This window comes from Balaenoptera ricei, chromosome 13 (genome assembly GCF_028023285.1).
Source record: "Balaenoptera ricei isolate mBalRic1 chromosome 13, mBalRic1.hap2, whole genome shotgun sequence".
NCBI lineage: Eukaryota > Metazoa > Chordata > Mammalia > Artiodactyla > Balaenopteridae > Balaenoptera > Balaenoptera ricei.
Genome location: NC_082651.1, coordinates 5,200,353 through 5,211,938, shown reverse-complemented (window position 1 = coordinate 5,211,938; position 11,586 = coordinate 5,200,353). Strand labels below are relative to the sequence as shown.

The window sequence follows — 11,586 nt, the reverse complement described above, 5'->3', positions numbered from 1 at the left end:
GAGCGGCTGCGCCTGCGCAGAGCCGAACGCCGCGGGCGGCTCTCATTGGGCTGTGCTTCCTAAGCAGGCGCGGCGGGAGGGTCTGCACGGGTCACCGCTGGTTCGCGTCCCGCCCGGGGAGTGGACGTGTGTGCACGACGCGCTGGTTTTGTGACGGTGTTGATGAAGCTCTGCGTATCCTGGGGATAAAGAGCCCGCCGCCCATGCTATTGGAGGGCTGGAGGTAATTAAGATGATGAGCTTCATCTGAGGAGGGGTAGGGGTGGGCCTAGGTGGTAGGGTCAGCTTCGCTGGGCCCTAGTTGGCTGTGACTGACCTGGAGAAAGTTCCTTTGGCCCCTCGCGGTTTCGGTTTGCCCCCTTGAAACACAGGAGGACGTAGTGTGGACCAGCCTCTTGCAGCTGTGAGGATTCTACGAAAGCCGCGAGCGCTTTCTCCGGGGCGCGCGACGGGGACTCACATTTGGAACATTCGCTGCCCTTTTGGCCAGTTGGAGCCGCCTGGTTTTGAGGTTTTCCGTCGCAGGAGGGCAGGGCTTCCACCAGGGGCGTAACAAAGGTTCTCCTGAGAGGAGAGGAGACCCTCACGTGGGCGTTTGGGCCTCCGCAGGCCACCAGCCCGTCAGGAGGCAAAAGGGGTACCTCTCCTGGCTGGAGTGATGGAGCCTGGTTAGCGAGGAGAAATGGGGTGATGTACAGTGGCGGGAGGAAGGACTTTATGTGGAAAATTCCAGAAACATAGAAACAAAAGGAGATAGAACTCAGGAAGAATCAGTTCCTGAACTCGAGAAGCGAAGAGTTGCATCCTTGCATGAGGTGAAGGCCCCTGACCAGCGTATGTTTAGGCTGAGGGCAAGTGAAGGAAGAAATAGGTAGGAAAAAAAAAAAGAAAAATCAAAGAAAAAAAATCTCAGTTTTGGAATCAGTGTATCTTGTTATTCCTATAATAGCTGTTTCCAGCAATAAATTGATCCAGGGACACTTAGTTTCAAGCTTCATTTAGAGATATGAAATTTTATATGTTAATTGTCATGCTGTTATCAATTTGAATTAGGTCATTAACATTACTACTGTTTCTGAAATCTCTAGAAAAGTTTTCTCCTTTAGATAAAGAACCTTGGCAAAAAAAAAAAAAAAAAAAAGAAATAGGTAGCAAAAGAAGGAAGCCATAGATATCAGCTATGACCTTGGGCCCGGGCCCAGTAGAAGCTTTGCATATTTTCTCTCTGTTATACATGTGGGTGTTCGCGTATGCTAATCTTCTTCTGTCTTCTTCCAAGTGTAATTTTACATACAAGCAGTTGGAGCCTAACTTTACAATTTAGTCTTTAGGTAACAGAAAATTTAGTAAGACTGACTGAATTTGAGGAGTAATTGTGGAGTAATGTATCGAGCCAGAATGGGTGCAACGACTGTTGAGGCTTTTTTCCTTTTGTTAGGTGGAAAAATAGAGTTGTTTTATGAAAATTGAAATGTGGACAGAAGGATGCATTTGGAAGCTGAGTACCAAAGAATGGACTGTGCCAGTTTTCAGTTTATTGCTATTAGCTCCAAATACACGCATTATTGCCCTGCTGTGTGATCCTGGAGCTGGACCCTGTAAACATATCTATCTCCTTTGCTAGGTGGCATGATGTTAAACTCTGTCAATAGACCGTGCTGAGGGACACTGCATGGGGAAGGAGCTTCTCTTCCAGACTAACGTGCTTTGTGTGGCAGCCGTGAGAATGTGAGACACTTAGTGTTCCTTAGCCCCCAGCAAGGTTCAGTGGCACCCATACAGGCAGCGAGTTCAGTGGGCATCCCAGCTGGTTTCCAGGGGAACCTCCCAGGTGCCCCAGCAAGTAACTTCCTGGCCATTTCCATAGGCACCCACCTCTGGTGGCTTCCCAGTGAGTTTCATCAGTTTCCCAGCTGAATGCAGTAGGCAAGCACAAGATATAAAAGACATCTGTATTTGATAGAAAGATATAAAACTGTCCTTATTCATAAACCACATGGTCATCTATGTAGAAAACACCAAGGAATCTACAAAAAAATGTACTAGAACTAGGTCCCAATGGAGTTAAAGTAGATAACAGAAAGCTGAAACACTCAGAAATATCTGGAGATTAACAGCACAGTTCTAAATAACACATAGTCAAAGATACACTCTCAAAATAAATTTAAAAAAATATTTTCAACTAAATGAAAGTGAAAATACAACTTATCAAAGTTGGCAGATGCAACAAATGTGGCACTTGGAAATTTATAGCATTGAATGCATATGTTAGAAAAAAGATCTAAAATCAATAATCCAGGATTCCACTGTAGGAAACTAGAAGAAGAGCAATTTTACTTCCTTTGTTTAGAACCAAGTTTCTGATCTATATCACATTCCTTCTTCCTGAAGAACTTCCTTTAACATTTCTTATCTTATGTGCTGGCAATGAATTCCCCCTGTTTTTATTGTATGACTAGGCTTGTTTTTTCCTTTACTTTTAAAGGGTATAGAATTCTAGAGTGAGATGTGGGTTTTTTCTTCATTCAGTCCTTATAAGATTTCACTCTATTGTTTTCATCCTTGTATATTATCTGATGATACGTCTGCTGTATTTTTCTGTAGGTAATTTGTTTTTTTTCCTCTGGCTGCCTCTAAGATTTTATCTTTTTCTTTGATGTTCAGCAGTTTGAATATGATAGGCCTACTTGTGTGTTTTTTCTATTTTGGTATTAATCCTGCTTTATACTCTCTGAGTTTCTTTGATCTGTTATTTGCTGTGTTTCTAATTTAGGAACATTTTCAGCCATATTTCTTCAAATATTTCTCTGCCCCATTTTCTGTCTTGTACTTCTGGGACTCCAGTGATGCAGTAGCATGACCTAATGCTATTACCCATTGGACCTTGAATGATGTGTTCTGTTTATTTTTTTCTTTCACTCTTTTTTTTTTTTTTTCATATTTCAGCTGGGATAATTTCTATTGAACTGTCTTCAAGTTCACTGATTCTTCCCTTGGCTGCGTTTAGTCTGCTGATGAAATTGTCAAAGACAATCACCATCTCTGTTATTGTGTTTTGATATCTAGAATTTGCATTTGATTTTTTCTTACAGTTTACACCTCTCTGCTGAAGATGCCTATCTGGTCTTAAATATTGTCTACCTTTTCCAACATAACCTTTAACATATTTATCATAATTATTTTAATTTCATTGTGTGATCATTTCGACATCTGTGTCATATCTGGGTTTGGTTATGATGATTGCTTTGTCTCTTCAGACTGTGTTTTTTCTTTCTTTTTTTTAAAACAACATTACTGAGATATAATTCACATACTACACAATCAACCTATTTAACATGTGTAATTCAATAACTTTTAAAATATTTACAGAATTGTGCAACCATCACAAAAATCAATTTTCGAATATTTTAATCACTCCAAAAAGAAAACCTGCACATCTTAAGCATAACCCTCCAAACCCCCAGCCCTCCAAAGCTTAGGTAACCACTAATATACTTTCTGACTCTATATTTGCTTATTCTGGATATTTCATAATGCATGGAATTATATAATATGTGTTCCTTTGTGACTTTTTTTTCTCTTAGTATAATGACTTCATAGTTCATCCATATGGTATAGCATGGATGCTAAATAACATTCATTGTATGGTTACACCACATATTATTTATTTCTTCATTAGTTGATGGACATTTGGGTTGTTTCCAATTTTTGGATATTATGAATAATGCTGCTATGAACATTTGTGTACCAGTTTTTGTGTAGATATGTTTTCATTTCTCTCACAGTGGAGCTTCTAGGTCATTTGGTAACTTTCCGTTTAAACATGGAGGAACTGTCAAACTGTTTTCTGAAGTGCCTGCACCATTTTGTATTCCTACCGGCAATATATGAGTGTTCTAATTTCTCCACATCCTCATCAACACTTACTATCTAATGATTGTGGTTTTACATTTCCCTGATGGGCAATAATATTGAGCACCTTTTCATGTGCTTATGGGTCATTTGCATATCTTCTTTGAAGAAATGTCTGTTCAGACACTTTGCCCATTTCTTAACTGGTTGTTTGTCTTTTTATTATTGAGTTGTAAGAGTTCTTTATATATTCTAGATACGAGTCCTTTATCAGATATATACTTTGCAAATATTTCTCCCAGTCTGAGGGTTATTTTTTCACTTACTTGATAGTGTCCATTAATGAACAAAAGTTTATTTTGATCATGTCCAGTTTATCTAATTTTTGTATTGCTTGTGCTTTTGCTGTGATATATAAGAAATCATTGCCTAATTAATGGTCATGAATATTTATACCCGTGTTTTCTACTAAGAGTTATATGGTTTTAGCTCTTACATTTAGGCCTGTAGTCTATTGTGAATTACTATTTTTTGTAAATTTTGTGAGATAAGGAGGGAGTGGGCCATGGCTAAAATGTCAAGGACTCTTGCTGTTCTTGTCAAAATTTATGTAGATTTTTTTGAACAAATGTTTCATCATTTGCTCTTTGCTTTTAGGACAATTTTCTTAGAATTTAAATGGTCAGATGTTTTAAATAGATTTCACGAGTTACACTAGTTTCACTGGGGAATGGATCCGTGGAACTGCCCTGGCTGTCATTCTGGAAGTAGAACTCAGACTGGTTTTTCTTGCTTTTCACATTCCTGTAATATTTTGTTGAAAGCTTGGCATGTGGTATAGGGCAGTAATAATGAAATTATACTATTACACATATATACACACACTTTTCCTCCTGCTAGTCCTTCAGCGTGAGGGTGTGTGTTAATCTGGTTGAGAGTGGTCTGAGATTGTAGTTTGTTGTTGCCGCGGTTGCCCTCCATACACCATAGGCTTGACCTTTCTCTAGTGCAGTGTTTCTCAACTAGGGTGACTTTGCCTCCTGGGGACATTTGGCGCTGCCTGGGACGTCTTTGAATTTGGGGTGTGCTACTGGCATCTAGTGAATAGAGACTAGAGATACTGCTGAATATCCTACAACTCACAGGGCAGCACCCCACCCTCCACAACAGAATTATCCAGTACCTAATGCCCGTAGTGCCGAAGGTAAGAAACACTGCTCTAGTCCTACCTTACGTTTGAGGTGTGGGCTGGTTTGCTGGAGCATTTTTCATTACATCTGCTCCTGTCTTTGCTTTGGGTCTTCCCTCTGCACTGTCCTCAGAGACAGTCTTTCTCTTACAGTTCTAGGTGTATTCCACTGTTTTTTGTACTTGACCCATGTTGGCACGTTGGTGGCTGGCAGGGGAGGGGAGCATTCTCTGATAACTGTGTCTCAGCCAGGCTCTGTCTTAAACGGGCACTGCGAACCTGAGTCTTGGGGGTGTAGCCTTCACAAGTGCTCCCATCCCTCTTTCAGCTGTAGTGCTGGGCCTGGCATCACATATTCCAGTTCCTCTCTTAGGGACAGAGGTTTTTTTTTGGTTGTTTTCTTTTTAGTAGACTTTATTATTTAGAACAGTTTCAGGTTCACAGAAAAATTGAGCATGAAGTACAGAGAGTTCCCATATATCCTCTGTATCCACACACACAAACACAGCCTCCCTGAGTATCAGCATCCTGCACCACAGTGGTATGTTTGTTATAGTCAGTGAACCTACACTGACTGGTAGTTATCCACCAGAGTCCATCGTTTACTTTAGGGTTCACTCTTGGTGTTACATATTCTGTAGGTTTGGACAAATGTATCAGGATCTGTATCCACCATTATGGATTCATACAGAGTAGTTTCACTACTATTCTGCATGCTCTGTGCATATTCCTGCTTTTCTCTCAGGGGGAGAAAGTTCCTCCTCCCTCCCTTCTTTCCTTCCTTTCTTTCTCTATCCCTTTCTTTCTTGTTTTATTAACCTCTTGTCTTACTCAGCTACAGAGGGTTTCCACCAGTGCCCTAACGTGACAATTTTGTTGCTCTTCCCCATGCAGATTAAGGCTTTTGTTCCTTAGGGGAGAGAGGTCAGTGGTTTGGCAGTGGCTGCTTTTCTGCTCTCCCAGCCAATACCAAGATGGGAAAGGATCTCAAGGATTGTTGAGAAAAAGTAAGCTGATCAAATCCTCCTTTAATGGGACCTGCAGGGTCTTCATGCTGACCACACTTGGCCTGTATTGATTCATTAGACCTTTTTTTTAAAAATAGATCTTTATTGGAGTATAACTGCTTCACAATACCGTGTTAGTTTCTGTTGTACAACAAAGCGAATCAGCCATATGCATACACATGTCTCCATATCCCCTTCCTCTTGAGCCTCCTTCCCATCCTCCTTATCCCACCTCTCTAGGTCATTACAAAGCACCGAGCCGATCTCCCTGTGCTACGCTGCTGCTTCCCACCCGCCAATTATTTTACATTCGCTAGTGTATATATGTCGACGCTACTCTCACTTCGCCCCAGCTTCACCCTCCCACCCTGTGTCCTCAAGTCCATTCTCTACGTCTACCTCTTTATTCCTGCCCTGCAACTAGGTTCATCAGCACCATTTTTTTTTTTTAGATTCCATTTATGTGCGTTAGCATACGGTATTTGTTTTTCTCTTTCTGACTTAGTTCACTCTGTATGACACACTCTGCGTCCATCCACCTCACTACAAATAACTCAATTTCGTTTCTTTTTATGGCTGAGTAATATTAATTAAACTGAATTAAACTGAATTAATTAATTAAACTGAAAAGGGGACTTAATTAAACTGAACTTAATTAATTAAACTGAATTAAACTGAACTTAATTAAACTGAAAAGCCTTTGCACAGCAAAGGAAACCATAAACAAGACAAAAAGACAACCCTCAGAATGGGAGAAAATATTTGCAAATGAAACAACAGACAAAGGATTAATCTCCAAAATATACAAACAGCTCATGGAGCTCAATATCAAAAAAACAAACAATACAGTTAAAAAATGGACAGAAGACCTAAATAGACATTTCACCAAGGGAGCCATACAGATGGCCAAGAGGCACATGAAAAGATGGTCAACATCACTAATTATTAGAGAAATGCAAAGCATTAGAACTTTTTAGCTGAATATTCTTAGGAACTTATATGCTTGCCATTCTGCATTTCCCCAAATCTTGGGTCCTTTTTCTTCCTACAGAAGAAAGACAAGTTTTCCTCAGAAAGACAAGTTAGTTGATTGTTTACCAACTTGATTCTCCCATGGGTTCAAGGAAAGTCATTCATTTGAAGTTTGTCTCACCTTTTACTCGTGGAAAAGGTGGCAGAATGCTCTTCCCAGTTCTCTAAACTCCCAGATGAAAATGGAAGCCTTATTACTTTTTTCACCTTGTAGTATTTCTTTGACAACTGATGCTGAGATCTGCCTAGAGCATCTAACTCTTGACTTTATCTCCGTGTTCTGGGGTTACACATTAAGGCCTCACCCTTACAACCTCATTTAACTGGAATTACCTCCTCCTGGGTCCTAATTCCAATTATAATCACATTGGTGGTTAGGGATTCAACAGATGAATTTGGGGAAGAGTAACAAATCAGTCCGTAATAACGAACTCTGCCATAGAGAGATTCAGAGTTGCCTTGATTTTCTCGATGATGAAAGGGGGGAAACCACAACACTTACCACAGTGGGTTATTGTGGAGGTTAAATGGGTTAATAAGCCCAAAGCTCTTAGAATAATGCTCCGGACAAAGTGAGTGCTCCGTATGTGCTGGGTGTTATTATTTTGTCGCTGTTGTCTTTTTTGTTATTTAGCTTTTGTGCTATTTGAGTATCCTGATAAGTCCTCCCTTAACCCCTTATACCACACGTGTAATTAAATTAAATAGAACTTAAGGGACTTGGCTGAGCAGAACATGAAGAGAAGTCTGTATCACCTGCAGCGGTCAGACCCTTCTGCCTGTATTCTGACTGTAATTTCACACCAATGCAACACCAGCTACTTCTCCCCCGACGAGACCCTTAGGGGGCACTAAGGTCACACGGCTGTGTCTCTCCCTGCCTCCCACACTCTCTCATGAATTGGATTGTCTTTCCTTTGGGGTCGACCTGAGCTGGCTCACAGACCTGCGGCTCATTTGAACTTTTCACAAGTCCCTTCTTGGAAAAGTCTTAGGAATGGAAATGTAAAAGTCCATCTTCATCTTTACAAATAAAGAAAGACCCAGTGGCAAAGGTATTTAAGGGGAAGGCAACATCCCCAGAGCCGAGGATAAATAAAAATGTCTTTCTCTAGATTAAGACTCAAGTCATGCATGCAAGATTCATGCAAAGCACTTTGACAACCAAGAGACCAGAGAGGGGAACCTTTTCATTCACAAGGCTTCTGGTATATGGAATATACGTGTACCCTCAGAAGGAAATACAACAAGACAAAGGGATGAGTAAATTAAATCAAAATTATAATCGTTAAATGTGTATTTGTTTATATAATACATTCCTGTAGGTTAGATAATTTTCATTTCTATTTTCATGTATCAGAAAATTTCCCCCTTGGTCCCCAGTTTTGTTTCTGAAATGTTTTTTTGTGTGTTGATTGCAATTGAAGGCAGGTTTTAAAAAAAATAAGTTCCAAGTTTTTTGCCCCTTTGAAGAGTTAAAGCACTTAAGTGCACTAAGTTCTTTATGGGAATTGAGCTTGGAGCTAGGCATCGGACCCTTTTTCAAAGTGAAAGATAATTTTGTAATATAACTCCCCTTGTGTGAGTTACTTGTGTAAGTAGCTCTCAGTTTAGTGGAGTGTAAACTGCCCACATTAATGAAGTGAATGAGCCTGTGGATCCTGATACAGTTGTGTTCAGCATAAGCTATTTATCAGGGCCTTGGTACTTTGATGGCACCATCTTAGTTAAGGCTGTTCAGCATCAGATCCTGTGAAAATAGCAAATCCTTGCACTACAGTATTTGTGTGATATAAAAATCCCAATAGCAAATCCTTGCTTTACAATATTTGCGTTATATAAAAATCCCAGTGGACCAGTGTACCATGGAATGCAATTTTTTACTGTGGCCAGCAGATGGCAATGTTCAACCCAATTTAATTCAACTCAATAAGATTGATACTTGGTCAGCTAAGTTTTTACTGAGCACCTACATAAAGCGTTGTGCTAGGTGTTAGGGATGTAGCAGTAAACAAAAACAGAACCTCTTATCACCCCCATAGAGTTTATGTGTTGTTCCTGTACTCTGTGTAGGATGAGAAGACTTGTGAAAATAGTCTCTTAAAATTACAGATTGTGGTCCTATTGTCATATTGTTGGATGGGGGAGGTAGCAGGGAGGATGACACACAAGAACCAAGAACCATAACACAAAACAGAGATTTACAAAGGTCATTAGAGTCACAGAGATGTAAAGTAATGGTTCATGGGCAGGAAAAATCTGTTTCAATAGTGATCAAAGGGAAACAATTAATTTTAGGGTCATCATTTAGTCTATTGTCTTGTGTCTAGGACTGTGGGACCACAATCCCTTATATGTAACCTTATATGTAACCTTGAGGGCCAGGTGTATTTAGAACTCAGAATTTTGAGGATTTTGAAAAAGTAGCAACATGCATATACTGTACATTACTTAACAACCCCTGTGGAACCTGGCGAGCCCTGTAATCAAACACATTCATGCTTGTGAAGTCAAATATGTAAGAATTCACACGATAGGTTATGTGCACCCTCATGCCAATCAGGTTTGCTTTGCCAAAAGCTTTTGGTTTTCAGAAATTTTGGATGTTGGAATGGCAGATAAGTATTGTGGATCTGCAATATATTATTCCAAGACAAAAAAGAATCTACCCGAAAATCTCCAAAAAACCACTCCAGTTTTCTGAAAGTTTGATTTCTATATTTGTTTACACATTTGTTCAGCACTTTTGGATGTTGAGCATTGCCATTCTTTTATTTTTTTTAAACTAAAGTGAACCAGAATTAATTTTTTTGGAGAATGTTTAGATAGTTTCATTAGATATTTTGAGATAATTAAGACTATTACAATATCAGGATTAGAAATTATGACCTTAGAAAAAAATGTTTTGCTCCTTATCACTCACAAATTAAGCATGGCTTGGGATTTTTGCTAAGTTTTAGTGTATTTACCGATAAAAAAACACAGTTAATTAAATAAAAAGACATTTAATCAAAATAGGCAAAGCCTTCCATTGTCTATGGTCATCTAGCCTTTGGTTGTCAAGTTTTATTTAATTTGTTAAAAAAAAAAATTTACCACACCACCTTGGAATGCTAATGATCTTTGTATCCTCAAGATTTTAAAAGGTTGACTAAAAATTTTTTAGATTGAAAAATTAAAAACATTTTTGCCATAATTTCTCCCAATGACAAGAGTCTCTAAAAGGGATGCTATTTCCAGGAAGTCAGGAGGATTGCCAAGTGAAATTATGACCGTAGAAATAATCAGAATGAGGGGAAAAAAGGCAGGGATGAACAGAGAATTCAAGGATCTTTCAGAATGGAAAAACACAACCCAAACATCGTGACTTCTCATATCTGATTTCACAAAGTGTCTATGTTTGTTTGCTTCACTGTTTAGTCTTTATGTTGTTCTCAAAAGTATTTGAAGCTGCTTATATAAACACATACAAAATACTAGATTAAAAATATGTGTGAGAGAGAGAGAAAGTCAGGGGCACGCAGAAAGGAAACTAAGGAAGTCGGGGTGGGGGAGGGAAGCAGGAAGCTGGGACATCACCTTTTGCACATTTGCCTCCGAGCTTTCCAGGTACCAAAACGAAGAAAAGTACTCTCAGTGCCATGAGAATTAAGCTCGTTGAGGGTAGAGAGCACATTTTATTCACTGTCACGGTTCGAGGACACAGCACTCTGTCTTAGAACAGGCAAGTGATACGCATTTGTCAAATGAATCAAGTATAATGTCTGTAAGATGAAAAATAACAGTAGTGCTCTGTGGAAACACAACATTTTTTAGCGTCCACAAATTTCCTCCTGGTCTTCATAATGGGACACTGTAGATATTGGGACCTGTGTCCCCAGTAACATCTTGAAGGATAATGGGGCAGATTGTCCATGGGACATTTGTTCATTCATTATTAATTTATTCATTGAACAAAATTTCTTGACCCAGTTTTTTTCAAGACACAGGAATTCAAAACTGTCTAGAAGAGCAGGAGTGTAGTTACGTATATGGGAAAGTGGTATAGGTTGTATAATACAGTCTCCTTGGAGAGTGCTGATGGTAACTCAACACTTAGAAGAACATGTTGCACACAGTAGCATGATGGTAAATGTTTGTGGAATGGATTAATGAAGAGTTCATCAGCTAGGAGGAAGAGAAGGGACTTCTCATCCGTGGGGAGCAGAATAGGCAGAGATTTGGGGAACTGCTGGTGACTTAGGAGGGAGGATGGTGTGTATGGGTGTGAGGAGGGCTGGGAGCGCTTGGTGAGAAGTTAGCCTGTTGAAATAAACCTGAGTCAGATCTGGGATGCTAGCATAGGGAGTTTTATTTTATTTTCGTTTTAAAAATATTTCTTTTTCGTCAAGAATGATCCCCAGCTAAAGGCAGGATAGAAGAGAAGCCTAATGTGTGTGATGCACCAGCTCCTTTGATGCACGTCCTCTTACTTGATACCCCCAATCATCTTCTGCAGCGTTGTTC

At 39.6% G+C, this 11,586-nt stretch overlaps 1 protein-coding gene across 2 annotated transcripts in view; it reads left to right on the top strand.

The window, feature by feature from the left end:
- The first annotated feature begins 27 nt into the window (after positions 1-27).
- The window catches only part of TMEM182 (transmembrane protein 182), a 390,758-nt gene continuing 379,199 nt past the window's right edge, over positions 28-11,586 (top strand). Inside the window, exon 1 of one of the 2 annotated variants that reach the window (XM_059942709.1) lies at positions 28-223. The gene's annotated coding sequence lies outside the window, so the exon portion shown is untranslated. The remainder of the gene's footprint in view (positions 224-11,586) is intronic. The other variant, XM_059942708.1, reaches the window with a different exon arrangement.